At 28.9% G+C, this 25,810-nt stretch overlaps 1 protein-coding gene across 3 annotated transcripts in view; it reads right to left on the bottom strand.

Moving 5' to 3' along the window:
• The window catches only part of LOC107451421 (influenza virus NS1A-binding protein homolog B), a 54,927-nt gene extending 32,691 nt beyond the window's left edge, over window positions 1-22,236 (bottom strand). The window contains exon 1 of one of the 3 annotated variants that reach the window (XM_016067502.3): window positions 22,049-22,236. The gene's annotated coding sequence lies outside the window, so the exon portion shown is untranslated. Of the gene's footprint in view, window positions 1-5,610; window positions 5,999-7,117; window positions 7,138-22,048 lie in introns of those variants that run through there. The other 2 variants (XM_071184661.1, XM_016067503.3) reach the window with 2 other exon arrangements.
• Between the last annotated feature and the right edge of the window lie 3,574 nt (window positions 22,237-25,810).

Here is a 25,810-nt window from a genome sequence, read left to right as displayed (position 1 = left end):
TGAAACATTTTAGTTAGAATTATATAGTATTTTGCTATGTTATTGTATTTAAATATTATTAAGCATTGTAAATGTATTTTATCAGATGATTTCGATAGTTAATATGTAAAAAAAAAAAAAAAAAAAAAAAAAAAAATCTGATTTAAATAAAAAAAATTTTTAAAAAATATCGATTTTTGATTTTTTTTTTTTAAAGTTATTAATCTTACCAACCGTGCTTTAAATAAAACATTAGCGTATAACTTTTATTTGATGAAATTGAGCGACTTTAATCCTTTAAGGTCAGAAAATTTTAAATCATAAAATTAAATTCAGAAAAGCCATGAAAACTGTGGCGATTTGTTCCATCTTTACATTTTTCAAAATAAAAAATGAGATTAAAAACTGCATTATGTACAAGATTTTGATGTTTTAGATACAGCTTTCTAGACTTAAATATTTCTTTTTATTTTGAATTCTTGGTTATGAAATCTTTAATATTTCTACATTATCTTAATTTGGACATTATAAAAAATCAATTTAATAAAATTTCACCATTACTGGATTCTAAAAATAAATACTTCAAGAAGTTTAAAAAAAAAAAAAAAAAAAAAGGCTTTGAAAACCAGGAGAGTCAGCATGAGTAATATCACATATTAAAACAGTGCACACATGTTGGGAAAAGCATGACATTAAATTCGCCCCCGCGGCAGAATCGCAGCGACACGGCGACATTGTCGCAGAACGCTACTGAGTTCGTGCAGAATGATTTTTCTTTAGAAAATTAAAGAATAATTACTTTTCATCAGAAGGTTACACGTAATATATGAATCATGCCTTTAGGTAATCACTTTTTGACGCGCTAAATTTATGTCGATAGTATCGTGAATCGATGTATAATGGCTCCGATTGTATTTTCGGCAGTTATTGATATTGATGTTCATGTGAATTTTAAATATCCCGATATATTTCAAACAGTATGGAAAATTCGAATCGTGCATTTGAGTATGTACTTTAAGACAATGATTCTATCGAATTTTATGCAGTTATTGCTATTGATCTCTCCATAGTTTTCAAATCCGATATTTTTTATACTATATTACTTATTACAACCTTATCTCGAAACGAAACACGTATTTAAGGATTAGCGTCATTTCGTCGTCGATCTTTTTTTCGGCAATTACTACTACAGATTTCATGATTTTTAATTATTCTTTTTACTGTGCATTTACAAAATGCGAAGAAGGAAATAATTTGTGCGCACCCCCCCCCCCAACAAAATGCGAGAATATCACCCATAATATTAGAATAAAAAACTGTTACTTGTTCAATTAAAAATATATATATATATATATGTTTTTTTTTTTCTTTTGGGTAACTACGGCGCTTTTATTATTTTAAATTAGTAACATACATGTTTGTTATTATTGAAAGTATCTTACAGAAAGATATTAGTGCTAGAGAGTTTTGTCGCAGATAGCTCGAAAAAGTTCTGCCACAGGGAAATTTGCAATAATTAATGCAGAAATAATAAAATATCCACATAGACATTCAGTACACTTTAATCATTAATTTATATACTTAAAGTAAGAGAGTATGTTCACAATTTGTTGAAACCAGAAATAAATTGTAAGACTTGCAAACAAAACAATTCTCAAATCAAAATAAGATATTTTATAACAAGATCAATTTAAAACAAAAATTGGAAATCATTTAAAATTCATTTAGCTTTATCTTTTTATGTAAGTACAAGTGATTTTATAATTAATGCTTTGCTTTAACTAAACTTATGATCTCACAGTAAAAACCACTTCAACCTTATTAAGAAGCCTGTTCTCTACTCAAGTGTTAACATGAAGACATTGCTACTAAATGTGAAAACTGAATGCGAATTGGGATTCAGAAACAAATTAATTGCCTGAAGTTAGACCTTAAGTTACCACATTTAAAATATCAAACAATCCAGGAAAAATTGAGGTAAGCCTAAACGGATTACCAGCAGGCTGCAGTCTCACAAACTTAAACACATAAATACCTGTTACTAACGTAAGAAGCTCTTGCTGAACATTAAGTGTATAAGTTTTAAGCAAAAAAGGTTACTTAAGGAGGAATATCAGGGGCAATAAACACAGGGAGAGCTGCTGTTAAGGACTCAGCTGAAATTCAATATAAAAAGTGTTGTAAATGATAAATTTGTTTAAAAAAAAAATTTGCTGAGTTTTTCTTTAATATGGAATGAATAATGTATAAAACCAGTAGAATACATTTAGTTTTCAACTGAAATAAACACTAAAAAAAGCTAGGGGAATTAATAATATTTTAGTATGTATTAAAAAAATACACAACACTAGACTAAAAATGCAGCTACAATTTGGAACAAAAATAAGATTTTCCAGATATCTCACAAAAAGGAAAATACTGTTTTTTTTGGTTGTGAGTAAAGGCAGGGGTCTGTCAAGACATTTTGTGAAAGGTCCTGTTTTTGTAAAATTGTGTAAAAACTATTCATAATTTGTGAATATAAAATAAGCGTTAAGTCACATTCTTTCAACCAGGGTCCTGCTTTTGTGAATTTATACAAGTAGGGTTCCGTTATTGCAAAAAATCTTTTCAAGAAGTTTTTAAATTGTAAATAGATACAAGATTCTGCTCAACAATTGCTGCTACTAAATTAGAGATGCAACATACAAATATTTGGTATTTAGCCTATACAGCTCAACACAGAATATTCATTTTGGACGAATAATGGAAATAAAACCACTCATATTTTTAATAATTTCAATTTACATATTTTAAATAACACAACTTAGTTACGTATCATTTTTAATGGAAAATATTTTTATAAAAATATTCTTTATAGTATTCTTTTTAAAGTCTGATTTCATTGATAATGAAAGTTTAAACTAAAGCAATAAAAAAAAAGAATAAATTGTTTCTAAATAGTAAATAAAATTAATGACTTTAATAAAATTAAGTGGATAAGAATAACGTTAAACTATTAAATTATTATTTCCCATTAGCTGTTACCAATTACCTAAAATTGTTTCATTACTATACTTAATTATATCTTCTGAATCCTCCTAATTTATCTCCTGAATCCTGAGATATGTACTAATCCAACAATAATGCAGACATCACTCAGGGTCAGAAATTAAGAAAAATTAGTCACTGGTCCACAGATCTTCCATACATTAGTGTCTTAAAATTCTTATTATATCTTAATCTTTTGCTATACATTAGTGACAAAAGATTATGATAGTCCGAACACTTTTCACATGTCCGTTTACAAATCTCAATTATATTCTGTTATTTAAAAACATAATTAAAGTGAGTTTAAATGGAAAATTATAGTCCACAACAGAGTGTGTAATGATGTTTAAATATGCTATTTTATGACAATAACATAGACCTAGACATGTAATAGAAAATGAAATCGAAACACTCTTTACATCGCTTTTTGGTCGGGGGACCACTGATAATTTTTTTTTTAATGGTCCAAATCAAATTTTAGTGATCTCAGACAGGGATGCCATGCTTTAACAAAAAAAATAGATTTAAACCAATTGATTTTTTTTAAAGTCAAAAACATTTTTATAAATATATTCAATAGGGTGTGATTCCTACTAATGGCTGATTTTATTGATAATGAAGATTTTATTCAAAGAAATAATAAAAGGGTCAATTATTATATTTCAAAATAGACTAATAAATAAATTAATTAATAGACTAAAAGTGGATATGAGTTGCTAAACTGTTAAATAATAATTTAAGTAGCTGTATATGTAAAATAATATGCTGGAAACCAAAATATTTCAAATATACCCAGTTCGTTTTATGCTTATTTGAATACCTCAAGTGCTTTTAATACATATTAAATATGTAGTTGGTGTTTACCAGTATTTAATAAAGTCTTGCTCTGCCTTGAGAAATATATATATATATACATTTTTTTCTTTACTGTGTTCCGATCTAAATTAAGTTACACTTCACTGGAGACTTAACTGGCTAATTGCCTCCCGGTCTTGAAAATTACAGGACATTTAGCTTGAACAAAAATAATTGTGATTTCATTCATTCATTGATTAGTTTGTAAATACTTAAATAATTTTTTAAATATTTCAGTTAGAAATATCAACAATTTCAGCTATAAAAATACTGTTAATATATTTTGTCCAATGATTTAGTTGGTAGAGTTAAAAAAAAAAAAAATCTGATTTAAATCAAATGAGTCAGATGTTTATTTTTTTTATAAAAATTTTTGAATTTAGCCATCTCTGGCCTTGGACCACCATTAATTTTGAACCATGCTACTATTAATGCAGGTTCCCAACAAAACGGCTTTGAAATATATAATTTTTTTTCTTTACTCATTTTCAAATCATTGTTTTTGGAGCATTTTATAAAGGCAATATTTTTCAGTATTTCTTTTTTCCGGATTTAGCAGCAGAGTGCAGCAATTCAGTTTTAGTTCAAAAAGTATACCTAAAGCTGATCTTTTCTCCCCCCCCCTCCAGTATAGACAAACATTCACAATAGAATGAAAAGTCAATAATTACAGAATGATAGATGGTCAATAACCTAATTTCTATTAATAAAAACGAAGTTGTGAAATAATGAACAGCCAAATTCAAATTGTTTAGGCAAATGTAAAAAAAAGCACTATTTGTGCTGCAATTTAGTAAAAAATTCCAGAAACAATTCTAAGGAAAAATTTGATTTAAATGATGTATTTGATGTTTGTTAGTTGGAAAAGTGAGACTTTTTATTTTAACCCTAAACCATTCAATACAATACGATCACTTTCTTCACAAAATAAATAAAAAATAAGCACTGTTGACAATAATAATCTTATTTTTATTGCAATTTAAATCATTTTAAACCTAACCAATCGCCATCGATTGGTTAAGTTTCTTTCCTTTGCAGAAAATAAGATTATTAAAACAACTTATAAACAATATAATTACTGAACACCAGACAGCTTTGCTCGATAAAAATCAAAGTTAGTGAAATCTATATCGAAGAAATTCACTCAACTTTCACTATCTATTAAGTTTTTTTATTTTACTTAAAAATCTAAAATACGAACATAAATTTTAACAACTGGAGCAGTTGTTCATGTTATTAACATTATTAAATAATTTATAGCATAAGCTGTTATTTAAACAAGGTTTTGTTTTAATCTTAAACAAAATTTTAAAAATTATTTATAACGCTTGAAACTAAATGCATAAATAAAAGTACACTATAATAGTCAGAGTGAATAATCTTATCTAAAACAATGTACGACGTTAGAGATCGATGTGGAATTTTTCTATTACAATCCTTTTCATTAAGTTCATAGTTACGATCGTTTAGCAGTAAAATATAGCAGTTAAAAAACAAACTAAAACTCAAAATCTACAAAACCACATTAATTTCTGCAATAAAAGATTAGAAAATCAGCTAAAAATGCAATAAACATAAACCGAGGTTTTGTCGAAATGTCAACAACACATGCGCAAATGTTACCTGATTATACTACATTTTCTAGAACACTTCACAATCAATAAATACATTTTAACACACACATATTTTACGATGACATAAATTTTAAGAATAAAAAACTGTACAAAAAATTGGTAAGTATCTTACCAGCAATTTCAAAGTAGCCAGCAAAGCCAGCTGATAAGCCTGGGTCAAGCAACCGCTATGTTTCCTTTGAGAAACATAACTGCGTATTTACCAATTTTGTAAAATTTAAATAAAATCTAACAGTTTCTATACGGAAATTGTCAACTACCGGCTTAATCAGAAAAAAACACGTTGAGATGAAGAAGCTTTAGTAGGAAAACAATCGCACGCTTTATTTAAGAATATAAATAAATCCGGTTAAAACCGCTCGAAGGTCCACTAGAAACACACGATTCGAAAAGACAGAACCGGCGCCCACTTTGGCGACTGATTTATCGATTTTTCGTGAACTTCATATAATGCAAACTTATTCGGTAGATGGCATACCTTAGAACGTTGTTGGCGCTATGCCAATTCTGTTCGAAGCAAAAGCTGTTGAATAAATTATGACCAAATCTTCATTACTCAATAAAATTGGTAAAGGAAAAAATAATAATAAATTCATTATTCCATTATATCTCATATTAAAAAGAATATAATTCTTCTAATTAATAATTTAATTTTTAGTTGGGAAGATGGTTTGAAAATTTCTATTTAAAAAAAAGATGAAAAATATTTATAGGGTAGATGTTTTTTCAAGCTCTAAGTTTACTACACGACTTAAAATTGAAATAATTTCACCGTAATTAACAGAAAATTAATTTCACATTTTTGCTAGCAGCTGGAAGATTAAATAATAGTTTCAAAAAAAGAATTATACTTATTGAGTAGTAATTAAAAAAAAGCGTAGGACCGGAAACTACGCAGTTTTGATTAATTTCACATACTTCACTAAGTTATAAAAAAATTAACCCAATTCGAAATAGAATTGTTGAAGATTACATTATTTTAGATGTATTGATACCAGATATAATTTCCAGAAATTGTCTCCGTTAAAATAGCTAAAAAAAACTATTATTAATTTTTGTTAAACAGACACTTGAATGTCTGATTAGGTGATTATTCTAATTAATAATTGCAATTACGGAAAAGGATGAAAAAAATCGTCCAAGTAGAATGAAACTCGTATCGTCATTTTCGCCAATTTGGCGATATTTATAATAAGGCATTTTCATATTCGGTAAAAGTATGTCTGAAATTATATCATAAAAGTTTACTGCACTGAAAGCATAAAAGATTAGTAACGAAGAAAAACTACTGACTGATGTAAAAAAGGAAAATTTCGCCTAAGATCTATTTAATTTCATTATTATTTATTTAAAAACCTTTATTTTTTAAAACTCTTCGCTCATTGACACTCTTGTTTAAAATATAAATAACGAGCTATTATGTACTTGCAGAACTTTGAATATCAAATGCACAATATCTTAGAAATCTCAAAATTGAAACTGTTCTTATTGAAATTTTGATGGAGGAACAATAAATAAATGAATAATCTCAAATGGAAAATAAAGTAACTAAAATATAACATTAAATAACTAAACAAAAATTCTAACAAGCAACTAGATAAAAAATCGAAGTAAATTACTTCTATAATTTGAATTATGTCTTTAATACGACATTCGTGTCTTAGGCTTTTCGATAGAAACTTTTTCTTTGTGGTTAAATGAAATTGTAAGATCTACTCCTATTTTTCCATTACTGCAACTAATCATTTAAGTAAAGTAATCTTCAAAAAATTCCTATACACAGTATTAAAATAAGTATAGACAGTCAGGTGGTCAAATAATGACTCACGACACGATTTAGGATTATCCTGTATCAGCAAAATAAATAAAAGTGATTTATCAAAACAAATCAAAACACTTTTATGACTAACGATATTGGTAAATTTGTTCTACCCATGTAGTTCCTTGAAATGTGGCCTTTCAAAATAGAAACACCTGCCGTGACGAATATACTTTTTTTTTATCACTTTTTATGACTTGCGAATTATGTGCTTAATATTTTTATTCTATATTTATTTTAAGACTCTATTTTCTGCTTAGAGCTATTTACGATAACTCTTATAATTAAAATTGTCAAGTGTCATTTTTTTTTTAAATTTCTGACAGAAAATATAGTTTTGTATTTAATAATTTGTAAATATAGTATTTAACAGTTCCGTTATTTGATATAACAAAAAGCAGTAATAATATTTGGAGAAGAATTGCGTGAAAGGCTAAAAAAAGCAATGAAAATTTAACAACGTAAGACTAACTTTCAAGAGAGAACAAGAACGTCAAACCTGTACCGTCTTTACGCATGGGCACACCTGAGCAGTGCCCGAGGGCCCCAGGCACTCAGGGGGCCCTTGAGAATCTTTTTTTTTATAAATTGTATTAAAAAAAACTAAGACTAAACAAAATTACCTGACAGATTTTTTAAAATAAATATATTATATTGCATGAAGTGTGTATTTTGTTTTTCTTTCTACAAATAGTGATTGATAATTTTGCAAACAACAATAATTAGAATATTTTATCACCAAGGAAACTTAAAAAGGCAACTGAAATATATATTTCTACGTTCCAATGAAATTTTTATGTGTTTCAGAATTTTTGGAGTCTACTAAAAACAAATCTAAATACATTTTAATCAAAATGTATTTAAATTTGTTCAAATTATTGCATATGCAGAAAACGCTTTATTTTATGTATGTGAAGTTTTTTAGTTCGATCTTAAGCAGTAGGACATGTTACAAGGGCCCTGCATGCTATTAAGACGGCCCTGCGTCAAACACACATATAAATTACATCTAAAACACGAAAGTACTGGTTGTGGTTTCAATATGTTTTCAAGAATGATTTGAAACCAATTTCTCAATATTTTGAAATTTTAATGCGGGTTTTTCTTGCATCAAGCTGCAGATTTAATTTTTGTATTTTTTTTTTTTTTTACTTCAATTAAAAGAAAATGATAAGTTCTTTTGTGAGGTTTTAAATGGCCCAATTTAATATTTTTACAAAATATACATAACTACATAAGGGTACTACATAAGCGCAACTGCATAAGGTATGAATTAAATATAGAGTTTAATGGCGCAAAAGCCGGATTCGATTATACAGTACCAAACGTAAGTGCGGCTTTCAGGAGAACTCTTCCAAACATCAGGCTCGCGTCGTGGCGGGTACCATGGCAACAAGGAAAAGTCACTTCGAATAGGGGTGTGGGGTGAGTAGTTTTGTCTTGATCTTGGCATAGGTCGGCATGAGTAAACCAATCGACTCCTTCATTGCTCCATTGCACAGCCATTAAAAATGTGCTTTAGCTTGTTACCATGGCAGCAGACAGCCCCAGACTTTTTGTCTGGAGGAGTTCTCAAAACCGCACAATAAACGGCAATGCATATACTCTGATAAGCTAGCTGAACAGTACTGTAAGTTAAAAAAGAAATAAGATCACTGGGTTGAGGGTCCCGTCACCGAGCAACTTTAGGGTTAAGGGATCTGCGTCTATCTGAAGAAGGCAAACCATCTAGGTCGTATATACTTTGTCTAAAGTAAGAACTCCCCTAGCCATTCGTCTGGACCCGTGGCTGTGACTATGGTAACGAGGTCAAACTATTTCAAACAGGGATGTGGGGTCATTGTTTAGGACAGGTTTCGGCTCGGGTCAGCTAGAGAAAGGGAATCTTTTTCTTCGGTCTACTGTGTTAGCCCTAGAGTGAAGGGAAGCTAAGCCAAAGAATATATAATCTTATATATTCTTTGGCTAAGCTCCCTGAAATGCGCTATTCTTGTTTCCATAGCAACAAACGATCTCAGACTTTGTGGTGGGGGGAGTTCTTACCGTAAGCAAACTATACGCCTCATGTTATTCATGAGAAATGGAAGAAATATTACGTTTTATAAAGGAAGGCAGTTATTTAATAACAACACTGGTTTTTGCTTCATGCTTCAATTTTTTTTTTTTTTTTTGGATTTTATATTTTAATATAAATATGATTCTGATAATGAAACAGAATTTTTTGGTAACTATTTGACTTTTTTTTAGAGTAAAATAGTGTCAGAAAAATATATATATAAAAGGAGAGTCAGAAGAGAGTCATTAGAGTCAGAAATATATATATATATATATATATATATATATAACAATTGTGTGGGATTGCATAGGGATAGTAAGAATGTATAAANATACGCATATATATATATATATATATAACAGACACTAGTGTGCTAGTGTCCCATCTGCTTCAAAGGGTAATGAGATATTGAAGAAGTCCACCATCGATATCGGTAAATAATAATGAGTTCGTCTCACTTTTTTTTTTTTTTTTAGGATGCACAAGGTGGAAATCTTAATAGGCATTTATGCAAAGTTTTAAATATTTATATATATGTAAAAATTGTTAAGAAATAAAATACTACATATTTTCGCTAAATTTCATTTGTATGGATTTTTACTCAAAAGAAAGCAAAATATACTTATATTTCACTACACATGTAATGTAAAATTGCTTTACGCCTAACTATTAATAAACTTAATGATTGCAAATGATTCTCTAATAATAAAAATTACATAAGCTTTAAGGTGATAGTTTTAATTTCTTGATACTTGAATTTAAAAAAAAAAACTTTAACTTAATTATTTTACGCATCATGCATTTAATATTTTTTTTCCTGAGATTTGATGCATGATATAAAAATTTACTTTCTTAGATTATCTCAAACAGTATTACAATATAAAATAATGTTCACGTAATTTTAGAAAAGGGTCGTATGCTGCCTGCCATTTCTACTTTTAAAAAATATATTAGTCCTTAAAAACACGTAACTTATACAGATGAATGCAGTTGACTTGTAATCAACTTTTGTGAACAAAAAAATAGCCGAAGGTCAGCAAAGGGGATTGACGTCAAAGAAAAAGGCCTTCGGGAACCTTTACTTTGGAAAGCAAAAGAAAAAAATAATATTTAAAATTCCCAACCTTAACCTTGATTTTTTGCAAAGTCAAATTTCTATGCTTTGTTGGTTCATATATGCTTAGCAGTTAGCTCATTTACATTTAATAACGATATTTGAAAAATGTTACAGAAAAAAAAAATATTCCATTTCTTAGAAGTGGCTTAACTGAAGTGGAATATCAAATAGGTGTGTTCCTTACTGGCGGTATAAATCGGACATCAGTAAGGGCTTTAATGACAAAATAAATAAATAAATAATAAAAAAATAATAATAAATAATAATTACGTAGGTTTAGTTAAATATTATGGGTAATGTTCTGGTGAAAACGGGTAAAAAATTAACTCTATTCTTCGCAATGTAATTTTAATAGGATTTATTTATAAATATGCGCTATGAATAACTTAAAAATCAAGGTGTGCTTCAAATAATATTTTAACTTTTATTGATACTATAATTTTTTTAATTAAACAAAAAATATTTTTATAAGTATTTAAGAGACGGATAAAAAACAAAGTGTAAATACAATTTAGGTAATTAAAACTATAAAGTTTATCCAGCTTATTATGTAACTATTTTTTATGTTTCTTGACGCATTAAAATTTAGTTTATATTTCTTGAGGTTATAATGCGATTCATTTGCAAATGCATGCTTAGTAGTGTTATTTAGAAATCATGAGTATATTTTAGGCTACATTGAAACTGCTGTTTAAAATATTATAAAAAAAATAAATAAATAAATAAATAAATAAATATATAAAAAATATAAATAAAATGTAAATAAAATATAAGTAAAACACGTATTTCAAATACAGATGGAAAACCAAAATTAGTTTGAATATATTTAGATTATTAAAATTATAAAGCTAATACAGCTTATTTTACAACTATTTTTTCATATCAATTTTTAAGGTTTCAAAGTTAATCATGCATCCATTTTTCATGTGTTTTCATAGTGAATTTTCCAAAGATTTTGATATCAAAATTTAAAATCTCTTTCTCTCTAATACTTAATTTACTATAATTATATCTGTGTTCTTAAATCACGTACGAAAGAATTTAAACATAAAAAATCTAATTTATTTTGTAAATTCGAATAGGTTTGTCATAGAAATCGCTGAGTTATACATACAATAAATAACATTAATTTACTGTAATTATATTTGTGTTCTTAAATCACGTACGAAAGAATTTAAATATAAAATCTAATTAATTTTGTAAATTCGAATAGGTTTGTCATAGAAATCGTAGAGTTATACATACAATGAATAAATAAATTACATTAATTTAATATAATTATATTTGTGTTCTTAAATCACGTACGAAGGAATTTAAACATAAAAAATCTAATTTATTTTGTAAATTCGAATAGGTTTGTCATAGAAATCGTAGAGTTATGCATACAATAAATAAATAGATAACATTAATTTACTATAACTATATTTGTATTCTTAAATCACGTACGAAAGAATTTAAACATAAAAAATCTAATTTATTTTGTAAATTCGAATAGGTTTGTCATAGAAATCGTAGAGTTATACTTACAATAAATAAATAAATAACACTAATTTACTATAATTATATTTGTGTTCTTAAATCACGTACGAAAGAATTTAAATATTAAATCTAATTTATTTTGTAAATTCGAATAGGTTTGTCATAGAAATCGTATACATACAATAAACAAATAAATAACATAAAAATATCGGAAACTACGCCCTAGTTATTTTGCCATTGAAGAATAATTATTCCATTAGAGTTAAAGCTATTTACACACGTTGCCATAGTAACTAGAATTCCTACTCCAAAAATTTGTCGAACACAGACGATACATTGTTTCAATTTCTTTTGTATTAACGTTTAATGGTTTGGATGCGTGCTTAAGATCATAGGAACTACTAAACAAGTGAAATAGGTTTCAAGGTCAATAAGTAAATTAAAACTAGCGGTTCATCACGAACAATATTGAATGTACTATTTACAATTAGCTGAATATTTTTTAAGAATTGATTTTACAATCAATGTGCTAAAGTTAGTTAGTTTTCAAATTTTTTTTCCATTTTTGTTTTTTAAAAAAAAGAAAGGATTCGTCTGGTAAGACTGGCTGTTGGTGTTAAGTATAGTTATTGAAATTAAAAAATAACCTGATAAAAAAAACTTCTTTCGCTTTAAAAATACATAAATATGAAATAACAGTCGACTTCATTCAAGCCCTCAAAAACGGGCTCCCATTTTCAAGACTTGTCAGACGTGAATGAGAAGAAATAAATATTATTATAAATTGCACCAACTTTCCATTGCGCGTGGAAAGACATTTTACCCAATTTGCCTCTCTCCGTTACTTTTTTTTTCACCTTTATTTTCCAATTTTTTGTTGGCAATTTTTCGTTTTTATTTTAAATAATTTTTGTTTTTTCTCGTTCACGATTGGCAAGTCTAGTGATGGGCTGTTGTTTTTCAGCGTTTGAAATATGTCGACTGTTACTTTCTATTTATATATTTTTGAAAAGAATGAAGTTTTTAATCAGTATATTTTACCGCTTCAATTTCTTGGGTTTATTTATTTAATACAAAAAAAGTAATTTCTTCACGTTTTCACAAACTATAACAATATGATTTCTTACACCTATGTAAAAATAAATAAAAATTTACGATTCATATGTATATTTTCACCTTATTGGATCTATGTCTGTAACTTAGTTCAGAAAAATGTAGGTCAATTAAGGAAAATTTAGGCCGATAATGTCGTGATATAGTAATACAAGAAGCCAAGAGAAGGACAAAAGGAGAAAATAAGTAAAACAGCTCGTTAAAAAAATGTCTCATTATATGAGTGAGTCACAATTTTCGTGAATAAAAGGGATCGTAGTTGTTTTAACTAATCAGGACAGAGCTTTTCTAAGTAGTGTCCAAGTTATTGTATGAATTGTTCTGTTGATCAGAAAACTGATGTATCCGTAACACCATAACTAATCAAAAATTTGAAGGGCATAAAAATAAGGAAAAATCTACCTAGTTTTAGAAGAAAAAAAATTCGTAGTTAACGTGAAAAAATCAAAACGAATCTTCTCTTACACAGATCACCAATTTTTAATTTGCACTGATTCTGGATAACCATTGCGAAAACACAGCACCAATGAATAAAAAAAATGTGATAGAGGTAGAACATTTATAGTTTAACTAATTTAATATTTCCAAATCATAGGTACCACTTTAGTGTAAATTATTCTAAGGTAAAAAATGTATTACGTATAGTGCGCAAACAAATAAACCAACCACGTTGAATAATTTTCAATCTAATAATCAGATTTTTACGTTCAAAGACCTAATCTTAATGGTTCAAGGGAAATGACCTCAAATATACTAATTAATTAGTGCAGACGATATTTAAGTTACAAAATCAAACGTAAAAACGTATTTTCTCTGAATAACCATACTTTTTGTCGGGGATTCGAAAATTCTGACCCCCGAAATATAGAGGATAGCCGTAATCTGGGAAATATGTTCTCAAAGCTTCGATTAAATAAGCATTTCTTTTTGGCATTTAATCAGGCAGGTCCTGGGGGACTAATCTCGCATGACCTGTCTCTACTAATATCAAGAATCAACATTTGTCTTTTACTTAAAATGCTTCTTGGATAAGAAATTCGTTATATATTTGCAACTCGAACTCTGGATTTATTTTTACGCAATAGAAGTTTTGTTATGATTATTATCCTTATCGTTTACTATTTATTATATTTTCAACGTGTATATTGTCTATAATTACTATGTGAATCATCATCTATCTGTTCCATACTGAACTGTGAAGACTAAAAACTTCATGTTCTATTAAAAAAAAATTACTATCATAATCAACATAATTCATCTACTTCAATTAACCACCTGCACCAACCAACAACAAAATATTCATCATAAATAAACCTATTTTTCATTCTATTATGCTTCATGACTTTCTGAGTCGGTGCCACAAGGCGTCTGGATACTTTTGATCTGATATTGAATATCTTACTTGCCGGCTAGTACCGAAATGAGAATTAAGTATGTTGGTAATACGATACGACGAGTTATCTATTAGGTAAATGAGTTAAAATACTAAGTATTTTACCAGGAAACGGTAAGAGTACTTTGACGAGATAGGTTTCGCGTATTTTATCAGCATTTGAAATGTATCAATCATCAAAGATAAAGGTGCTAAATTTAAAACTTAACTTTAATAAAATTTAAACAACATATAGTCATAATCAACATCATGAAGGATCCCAGACGAGTAACATAAAGATGAAAAAGGAAAGAAATCGAAAGAACAATTTTTTGCAATAGTATGTTTATTTATTTAATTGATTTGAATTCAGTTCCGTTCGTTTCAGGTTACACTGGTACACAGTAACTTCGATACTCGAACCTAGTTTCTCGGTGATTCCACTACAGAAATTTCGGTACATGAACCGAGTATGTCGTTGACTTCTCCACAGAAATTTCGGTTCTTTAATCTAGTTTCTCGTTGATTCCTCCACAGTACCGAAATACTTCGGAAAATTCTTAAAGAAGTCACAAAATCTTAAAAAAAAGGACTGTTTTTTTTAAACATTTTTAAAATTAGTTGTGGGAGATCAGCCTCCCCCTAAATAACACCCTTATTGCTAAGATTTGGTCATTGGAATTTTATGGCGGAGCCAGTGTGAAAATTAGGCAAAGAAGTCTGGAAACCTCTGAATTAGAGAATCATTTGAACCCCTTAACGAGCGGCTAATTTTCAAGAAAACGGTTATAAAAGTGCCTATTTTTTTTATCACGTATCACAAATGCACGTATTTGATTAGTGCTGACATCTAGTTTAAAATAAATTAACTATCTACAATTACCTTAAGAATATCCTGGTACTGCCATCTGGTGCGCAAAATGAGAAATAAATTGTTGTCCGGGCAAAAGAAATGAATTAGTTTAATTCTTATTGGTGCGTTACTACTGAACACTCAAGCCCGGGAATTTCACGGGAACGAGAAATAGAGGGCGAAATCTCACCCCGTCATTTTCACGGGAGCGAGAAGAAAGGGGTTAAAAATTTTTTATTATTTTCTTCTTTTTAAAGTGAAGCCATTTCTTTATTGTAAATAACTATAAAGCAACAGTTTTTCAATTGAATATTTTCAACGAAAAACGTGAATCTGTATTTTTTCTTAGATTTTAAATACAGTAAATCGAAAAAAAAAAAATCTTTTTTAAATAAATATGAATTTTTTTATGCATGCTTATAATTGAGCTTCAGAGAATTCTTATGTTTTATGTATGCATACATTTATTCATTATTTTACTCGGAAAAACGTAGTGAATCATTGAGTAATGACTTATTCACATACTGGTTTACGACATTTAGTTTGCGAGACGGTTACGGTATGAAAACTTGCGACGTAAATAAGATATATATGTACTAAATTATTCATATGGCCAAGAGTGAATCAACAGTTCCATTCGAAACAGGTGGGACAGTTTACTATCACTTTTATGAGACACTTAGGGATTAAAATAGAACTTATATGCACTCTTCTGGCGCGGCTACAAGACTTTTATCAATTGTATATTCTAACAACCTTACTCATAAATAATATTTATATCGTACCACTACTTATGTGTAAGACATAATTCGTGAAAAACTATTTAAAGCAGATCTTTAATATTTTAGGGATGTAGGATGGTTTGTTAGTGAAAGTGAAAAACTTTGTAAATGTTAAAACATTAGGTTTTAACATTTATGTGTTACTAATGTGCATAGAATTACATCGAACATTTTAAGTTAATTGTAAGGAAGTTATTTGAATTGGAAAAAAAAAGAAGAAAGAAACAGTGTAGTAGTTTAATTTCCACATTTGAATTTTAGTATAAGTATGCATGTTAAGTCTGTTTATGTGTAGCGGAAGTTAAAATTATTATTTATAAAATTTTTTAAATAAAAAAAAATGCATTAGCAAAGCGTAAAATGTGTTACCACTTTAAATATCTGAGTTGTTAGGTTGACATCTGTGTGAATAGCATTCTTTTTACCAGCAGAATATTGTGTGTGTGGAACGTTTGGAGGAAAAAAAAACAAAGTTTAAAACGTATAAACAATCTTTTTTTCGGTAAATTACCATTTAAATTAGAATTCATAGTACTACACATATCAAAAATTTTATGTTCGTTAAAAAAAAAGGAAATATCAGATAGTTGGGCATTCTCACATAAAATTTTATAATTAGACGAAAAGAAATAAAACATTCATTATTAAACAAAGAAATCAATAAATAAAATAAAGCTGTTTAACACTAGAAAGACTGAAACTTAGTATATACCTATATTGCCCAAAAGCAGTCAAAATGACTGCATTGTGAAAGAATAACTAAAGTGTAAAGAAATTTGTTTAATAAATATTGAATATTTTTTATATTATTTACAGTTATATCAGGTTATTAGTAAAAATTAACAATAAAAAAATTTATTTCTCTAGGAAAGAAAATTTTAATTTATACATTATTATTTGTACATGTTTTGCAAATGAAAAAGCAGTCAAAATGACTTCCTTTAGGCAACCTAGTGTTAAACAAGTAATCATTACACAAGAGAACAAATTTTCTGTTGCATTTATACGAATACTTGATCTTACCTAATTAGAGTGAGGAGTTTTGATATTAGTTTTGTTCGGAAACTCGAAGTTTTTTTTTTAAATGAAATTTTTATTTTAATTTTTTGTCTTAATGTATAAGTTTATAAAAAACGTATAGGTTTGTTTATATACTTATATATACACTTGTCTGCAGCTTTGAAGATAACATTTAAGACAAAAAACATATAACATATGAAATCTTATCATAAACTGAAATGTATTATCGCCTTTTTCTTCTACTTTCTACGTAGCAGAGAAGTGGAAACACTTATTATTCAGTCGAGGAAATTTTAAAAAATCCTGGTAATATAAGATTAAATTGCATAACATATGTAGCTTGTAGAGCGAATCCAATATTGGATATGAAATCAGCGACGAGAAAATCTTAAAGATTCGTCCAAAAATCTCATGAAAAAAGGGCAAATAAATAACAAATTTTTTTTTTTGAAATATAAGGTGGTAATTATTATTTTAAGAGAATTATTTTAATTTTCTCATATTAGGTCTGCCGGAAAGTTCTGCCCATGAAAGTTACACGCCTCCTTTCACAGTAATGCAAAATGTTCTTTTATAAAGAAAGTTGTTGAATATTTACTTTTCTAGGTTGTGAATTTTCTGGTAGATCGAATATTAGAGACTAATTTTTTCTTAAAATAGGCATTTTTTTCAATACATATATATTTTAAATTAATAGATCTTTATTAGTTTCATAATTTTTTTAAAAATTAATCACGGTTTTATTCATTTTAACTGCAACTGTCACCATTTTTAATTTTAAATAAGCAATTCCCCAAAATTTCAGGACAACTTCTTCCGATTTTTGCCGTTCATATGTTCTGATTTCAATATCAAAAAAGCCAATCTACTCTGCTCTGATATTAGACCATTTTGTCTGAATCTCTAAAAATGTTCTCTAAGGCGATAATTCTCTTAACTTATTAATTTCTTTCCACCTGCTAATCAACTATTTTAACCTTACCGGAAGAGAAAATTTTATCCTGTTAGTAAATACGCATTATTCGAGGCAGGTAATTACACTTTAAATGAGTAAGGGAAAAATTGAAAAAAGATAACAAACATTTGACAGCTGTCTGCAGTATTTGTTTTCCAGAGCAGAATTCATGGTATCTTCCTCTACATAGCCTTGAAAAAACAGACTCCTGTGGTGTCTTTCACCTTGAGAATAAGCAGTGAGTAATCGAGAGTTTTTCGACACCGACATCAGTTGCGACATTTGAGTAACAGAAGGAAAATTGATAGATATATAACGGATCTAATAAACTATTAAAAAAAACAAGCGGATAGCGAATAAATTAAAACAACTGATATTTTCTTATTCTTGTTGTAAAGGTTTTTGAAAGAAAAAGTTATCTAATATATATTTATTTTTTGTGGTACCATAAACTCGGGTATTTCTCTTTTTCAGCAGTTCCCCAAAAGGTGTTTCGCGGAACCCTGGGGTTCCATGAAAGGAGTTTTGGGGTTCAGACATTCTTTTTCTAACCAGTAATCATTATATTTATATCTAATAAGCAATCCATAATTTATTTAATATTTCAGTTGCTTATATGAAATCATTTATATAAAATATGCAGAGGAAAAAAAAGTAGCAGAATCTAAAAAAAAAAAAGAAAAAATTCAATAACAATATGTTGAATAAATTATGAAAAAAATAAAATTTTATAAAAGATTAATTATTTATCACCGGGCTTTTCAATTAAAAAAATGAAACAACTGAATTACGCTCATTTGATTACAATTCCCAATGTTTAAAACAGTTTTTCTTCTCCAAGGAAACGCATACGCCAAGAACAGATTTCTACTATTAAATATTTCATTCTTTACATAAAATATTTCAAAAATAATTAGTAGTCCTTTTTCTTGTTAGTATATTCACATCTGCTAATGAGCTTTTTCTTATAATGCTGGGGTTTCGCCAAAAGAAGCTTGATCCACAAAAAAAAGAAGAAAAAAATGATAGTTGCAGTTTTATCTACTGACAACGCTATACTTATTATTCATTTTGTTATGTTGTTTAAAAAGTAATAATTACAGTAGTGTTAAATAATTAGTTAAACGTTAAGCATTTATTTAGATTCATTTTCTTAGGTAGTCTTAAGTAATAATTTAAGTAGTGCTGAATAGTTAGTTGAACGTTAAGTATTTATGTAAAATAATTTTGCGTTTTTATAGAAATAAATACTTTTTCGAAGTAATTGGAAGTAGTAAAGCACGTAATAGGGCAATGGAATTATTTTTCTATCTTATCTCACAACAAAGATTGGAGTAATTTTAATATTTCTGCTCCCTCATTTGTTGAAACATCCCAAACTCGTTTTTACGGTGGCTTGTGTGACTTAATGGTTTCTGGCCAGAGTTTAAAATTACTACTAAATTTCAATACATAATGAACGTTGACAATATCGCGGACATCTCTTGAAAATAGTTGAGACTGAAATCAAAGTATTTCCACAGTCAAAACCCGGACAACAGTTAGATAGTGAGAAAATTTGGCTAATGTATTGTTTAATAAAACTAATTAAGGTGTCAGGATTGAAGAATAAGAGTATATAAATGCAGTTGATGTTGTACATTCGGCATAGTTACGAATAAAATTTATATGTTGTTCAAGAAAATTTTGAAAGGTGGCCAAGCTAATCGCCAATAAAGCGGCTGGTTTGTCACAAAATTCTTAAACTAAAGTGCAATTAAGCAATTTATTATTCAGAGTTTTTTAACACATGCATACATCAAGGGTTGCCTGAGGAATAAATTTTTTTGCCGGAGATTAGTTTAAAAATGGATTTTTGTTGTAAAATTAATTTAACTAAATTCGACTTGGAAGTGAAATTTGTTTCATGATACTTTGTAATTTAAAAAGAAGCTTTCATATCTAAAAGCTGAAAGCAAAACCCTTACGTGAATTAGAAACTTGAAAAACAATTATGATGGTAAGTCACGGAATTTTTTCATTTAACATCAAAGCATAAAACATTCTTTTTATTTATTATTTTTCGTTTCCTCTATTGCAACCATACCTCGCATTTGCAACCATAGCAGCGGACAAAATATGTAGGCTATGTCAAGAAGTAGAAAACTTTATTAAATAATTCGGAGGGAGAGAGTATAAAATAAAAAAAAGAATGTTTTAATCAATAAAAACTGAAGCAGCTGAGGACAGATAAAGCATAAAAAAAAAAAAATAAAAAAAAAAATCCAAATTTTTTGGCCAAGTTTTGTTGAAGGACAAACCAATTGAATTTCCTTTATTAAGCAATAGTCTTGCGTTGCAATTCAATTCGCTTCAGATCTTTACATGATTGAAACATAACAGAAAACTTACGCCACAGAAGAATATTCGATCAATGAGTTGGCAGTTATTGATTTTTCGTCTTGGCGGCGTTCTATCTGATGATTATAATTCTTCTGAAACGCAGACGATGGAAGAAAAAATTTTCTTTTTATGTTTTATTTTTATAGATATCATCATTATTATTTAGAGATAATATTATGCACACAGAGAATATAGATTTTGTCATCTAATTTTAATTTCCAAATTCATACGTCTCAAACCATTTTCAATTACGACGTCTCTAAACTTATTTTCAAGAAATTTACGTAAAAAAGTTTTGTTATTTGAGTTACTAGACTTTTTTAATACTATTTTAAAAACCCAATTTTAATATTGTTCTGATATGATTTTTTAAAATAAGATAGCCAAAAAGAGTAGATATCCAGTACACGGGGCTGCTACTATTCGAAAAAAAAAAATTATAAAGAGATAATAAATAATAAATATTTAAAGTTGCCAACCCTTTCGGGATCGTTCAAATATTACGTAAGCATATTTTGGACTGCCCTTTACTGTTGTCAGAAAAAAATAAGCAGATCACAACCCCCTTTCATGCTTACGCAAGACATTCGCAATTCCCCCCCTCCTCGAGGCGTAGCTGGAGTTTACAGTGCCTGGGGACAAACTCAGTTTTTGCGCATTATAATATTTATTTATTTATTGTTTTGTTTTAATACGCGAAACCCATCGCACTTAGCATTGGAGGGTTAAATTTTACATGTAATGAGATTTTTCAACTATAAATAAAAAAATTTTTTTTTTTGAAACAACGTAACGCGATAACTTAATTAGTTTTCGAATCAGTTGAAAATTTAACAGCGTATGTTACTTATGTAGTTTTTAATTCACTTAGAAGTTTTTGATCGCGCTCGCTTTTACTGAGTTTAATTGAATGATAAGCGTTTATTCTAGGGACATTTTTCATCCAATGTCTTACCCATTTGTTATAAATAATTAAAAAGAAAAAAAAAAACAATTTGTTTTCTTTTTATGGCACTTAAAACGTCTCAGTGCGGGTCTTAGATATTTGTTTAGATTAGATTAGATATAACGATGGTCAAAACTACTGTACATCAAACTTATAAAATATAAAATAAAATGCTAAAACATAAATTTTTTATGGTATTAAATATTAATAGTTCAAAAAATTTCGCAACAAGATAATTCTTTACGTTTATGAACGCACAAAATTGTAAAATCTATGAAATATTTAATGCTGTATAATCATTTACGTATGTAAATGGTTCAAAAGCTTTTAAAGGAAGAAAATTCTTTATATTTGCATTTTTATAAATCCACAAGATTGAAAAGTATATTTATTGTAAACGGTTTGAAAACTTCAATTGTAAGAAAATTTTCAATTTTTAAATTGTTTATAAATTCTCAAATTAATAAAACATATTAAATTTACGCAGTTCTAAAACTTTCACAGAAAGAAAATTCTTTGCATTTGAATTTTAATTTATCCACAAAACTATAGAACAATAATAAACGTGAAAAGTTTATAAACTTACGCAGAAAGAAAATTATTTGTTTTCAAATTCTTTATTTATCGATAAAATTATAAAATACTTATGCACTTACCAGGAAGGTGGAAGTCAAAGGGTACGAAACCCAGGAAAATGCTCAACAATGGCAGAGCGAAGGATCGCGTACGCGCGTCTTTGTACAGAGAAATTTAAGGTAAAAAGAGTTCACTTAGCTTTAAAAATATCAAAAGTCTCAGAGGTATGCTTAGGCATCGATAAACATGCATTATCTGATTCCAAAAGATAGCCAACCAACAACAAGATAATATTTTATCTGTTAAGAACAGGTCAAAAGGCTTGATTAGGCATGTACAGTTTTTTTCCCGAAGGATTTTGTAGTACATGGTGACAAAGTAATTATTCAGAAAAATGATAACGGAAATCAGTAAAATGATCAATTCTAACAACATCAAATAAAGTTTTTTTTTTTAAAAAAAGCTTCCTCAAATGAATAAATGAAAATTTGTTTCGTCATAAATTAACTCTTTGACGCAGAATTTTTACTAAGTATATTTTTCATACTTTTTTCATTATTTTGTATTAATTTAGGTCAAATCAAAAATATTATTTCCAGCATTTTTTTTAAATTTATGGCTATGAGTTACAGCATGAGACACCTGTGTCTTTTTTGTGTTAAAGTTAAAATTTTAATAAATTTTTAAAATATGCACTTATTTGCCGTTATTTAGATCTAAGAGAAACAGTTATTCGCCATTGAAATTTCATTTAATTTGCAAAATTAATTATTGATAAATTTTTAAATATGAATGAAAAAAAAAAAACTTTTTTCAATCTACTTTTTTCGATTTTATAATTTAGTGCGAAGATGATAAAAAAGATAATAGTCTATAGGTTACTGATAATCTAACAGATTTTTAGTAACATTTAGACTGTTTTTTACAATTAAAAAAATTACAAAATATATTTTTGCCTATTAGAGCTTTAGAAAGAAATATATAACGGTGACAGTGTCCCATCTGCGTCAAAGGGATAAGACATGCGTAGAAAAATGGCAGTCCTGCAAATGCGATTTAAAAATATTTTGAAGATTTCTTTTAATTCTTTTATTTCTAATGAGCTGCACAATAGGTCTTGCCGATGAGCAGACCTAGTGCGTTCTGCAGAGGTGGTATCCACTCTTTCAGGACCACCACAATGGGTGAGATACCGTTGGTCATGTTAATTTGGACGTCTAGTTTCTGCCACACTAGATGGCAGCACCGAGACTCTATTAGAATATTTTGAAGATCAAAGTATGCATTAATCTTAAGACTAAGACTTGATGGGAAAAGGCAGTAAATGCTACGTACATCAGTGTAGTCACCAGAAAAGTTTAAGAACTGGAAGGAAAAGATCGAGGTAATGAAATGTTTTAACTACCATCGGCAGAGCCTGACAAAAGCAGGGGCATATTGGGCAGTTGCCACAGGCCCCACATCAGAGGGGGCCCCAAATTGAATTGAAAATATATTTTAGGTTTCCTTCATTAATGAACTTTTTTTAAACAAAATATCAATACAGTGTAAATTCAGTCAGTTTTATGCTAGCTTTAATCTATCGCATGAACACAAAAAATCTATATTTCGTAAATCCATGGCTTTCTATAGCTAAATTTTAGCAATTACGATGAAAAAATTTGGCCAATCAAAAGCCTGTACTTTTACACATAGCAAAATGCAAAAAGTTTACAAAAATACAGGCTTCTGATTGTCATAAGTGAGCCATCGTAATCGCGAAAATTTAGCTGAATTCCTCCCTAATGTCAGAAAGGATATGAATTTTTCGTAGCTATAGATGAGAAAGTTAACAATCAGAAAGCTGCATTCAGCATGATGGACATAGAATTGACAGAAAATCAATTAAATGGCATGATATTTCGTCTGACCATTGGAGGGACTTAATAGCTATTTTAGGTTATATTCAATTTTCTTGTTACATATGTATAATGAGGTGAATATGGTAAATACCTCCATAAAGTTCAATTCTTCATTACTGAAGTAGTGAAGCAGAGGGGGACCCCCCGGGTCTCCATCGGCCAAAAATACTGCGTTACAACTGAAGCTTAACTGAACAGCTAAAATTAAAGCCTTTAAAATTTACAAAAATATCGCAAAATGACTCAAAAAATATTAGCTATCTGTATCAAAAAATTCCGTACTTATCGGTGAAGCTATNGTAGTAAATGCTACAGATATCAGTGTAGTCACCAGAAAAATTTAAGAACTGGAAGGAAAAGATCGAGGTAATGAAATGTTTTAACTACCATCGGCAGAGCCTGACAAAAGCAGGGGCATATTGGGCAGTTACCCCAGGCCCCACATCAGAGGGGGCCCCAAATTGAATTGAAAATATATTTTAGATTTCCTTCATTAATGAACTTTTTTTAAAACAAAATATGAGTACAGTGAAAAATCAGTCAGTTTTATGGTAGCTTTAATCTATCGTATGAACACAAAAAATCTATATTTCGTAAATTCATGGCTTTCTATAGCTAAATTTTAGCAATTACGATGGAAAAATTTGGCCAATCAAAGCCTGTACTTTTACATATAGCAAAATGCGATAAGTTTACAAAAACACAGGCTTCTGATTGGCATAAGTGAACCATCGTAATCACGAATATTTAGCTGAATTCCTCCCTAATGTCAGCAAGGATATGAATTTTTCGTAGCTAGATGACAAAATTAACAATTAGAAAACTGCTTTCAGTATGATGGACATAGAATTGTCAGAAAATAGATTAAATTGCACGATATTTCGCCTGAGCATTAGACGGGGCGGGGGGGGGACTTTATAGCTATTTAAGGTTCTGTTCAGTTTTCTTGTTATATATGTATAATGAGGTGTAAAATTTAAATACTTCCATAAAGTTCAATTCTTCATTACTGAAATAGTGAAGCAGAGGGGGTTCCCCCAAAGAAGTTTCTGCCTCAGGTCTCCATCGGCCAAAAATACTGCGTTACAACTGAAGCTAAACTGAACAGCTAAAATTAACGCCATATTAAAGCCTTCGAAATTTACAAAAATATCGCAAAATGACCCAAAAAATATTAGCAATCTGTATCAAAAAATTCCGTGCCTATCGGTGAAGCTATTCAAACGATATTAAGGAAAGTTTAATTTGTAGCAATTGGTTTCAACAATGGAATTTCGCATTTTCGATATTACGCCCGAACTTAATTTCTCCGGAAAGTGGTGGTTGCTTGCAAACTGCCAAACGATCAGAATTTTGACCACATTCCGACTGGCCAGAGAACTCAAATTTCAACTTAGGCTCTGAGTCTGACGACACTACAAGTTTCTATCTTTTTCTGAATGCCACAACAAAGGTTATTGTCGTTTAGAAACAATCAGAACTTTTACCGGTCATGTTCTGACTAGTTAAAGAGCTGGAATTTCAACTCAAGCTCTGCGTTGGATAAGTTTTATGTATGTATTTCAGCTTTACGCACATTTTTAAATAATAAAATGTTTGCAGAAGAGCATCATAAGTCATTCATCTTTATGAACACTTCCTAAAAGTTGAAGCAATTACTGGAAGAATGATTTAAAATTCACTGAGAAAAAAGAACTTGGCTCCCTTACAAGTTGGCCATACTCCTCATTTAAATGCTGCTGTTATCGGCCAATGCATTAAGGTAAAGACATTAACTTCTGGTGGAAAAGAATGAAAAAGAAGCAAAGATAAGATTAAAATGATTGATTAAGTAGCTGTTGTGGGTTCAACGCACCCAAATCCGAGTAGACAGCCAGACAAGATCTTAGCAATCTCGTCAAATAGTATCCTTCACCCAGTAAAAGAGAACTAAAATAGAAC

Source organism: Parasteatoda tepidariorum, chromosome 8, assembly GCF_043381705.1.
Source record: "Parasteatoda tepidariorum isolate YZ-2023 chromosome 8, CAS_Ptep_4.0, whole genome shotgun sequence".
Classification (NCBI taxonomy): Eukaryota; Metazoa; Arthropoda; class Arachnida; order Araneae; family Theridiidae; genus Parasteatoda; species Parasteatoda tepidariorum.
Note: the sequence above shows the minus strand (reverse complement) of the source record. Positions and strands in the feature narration are given on the sequence as shown.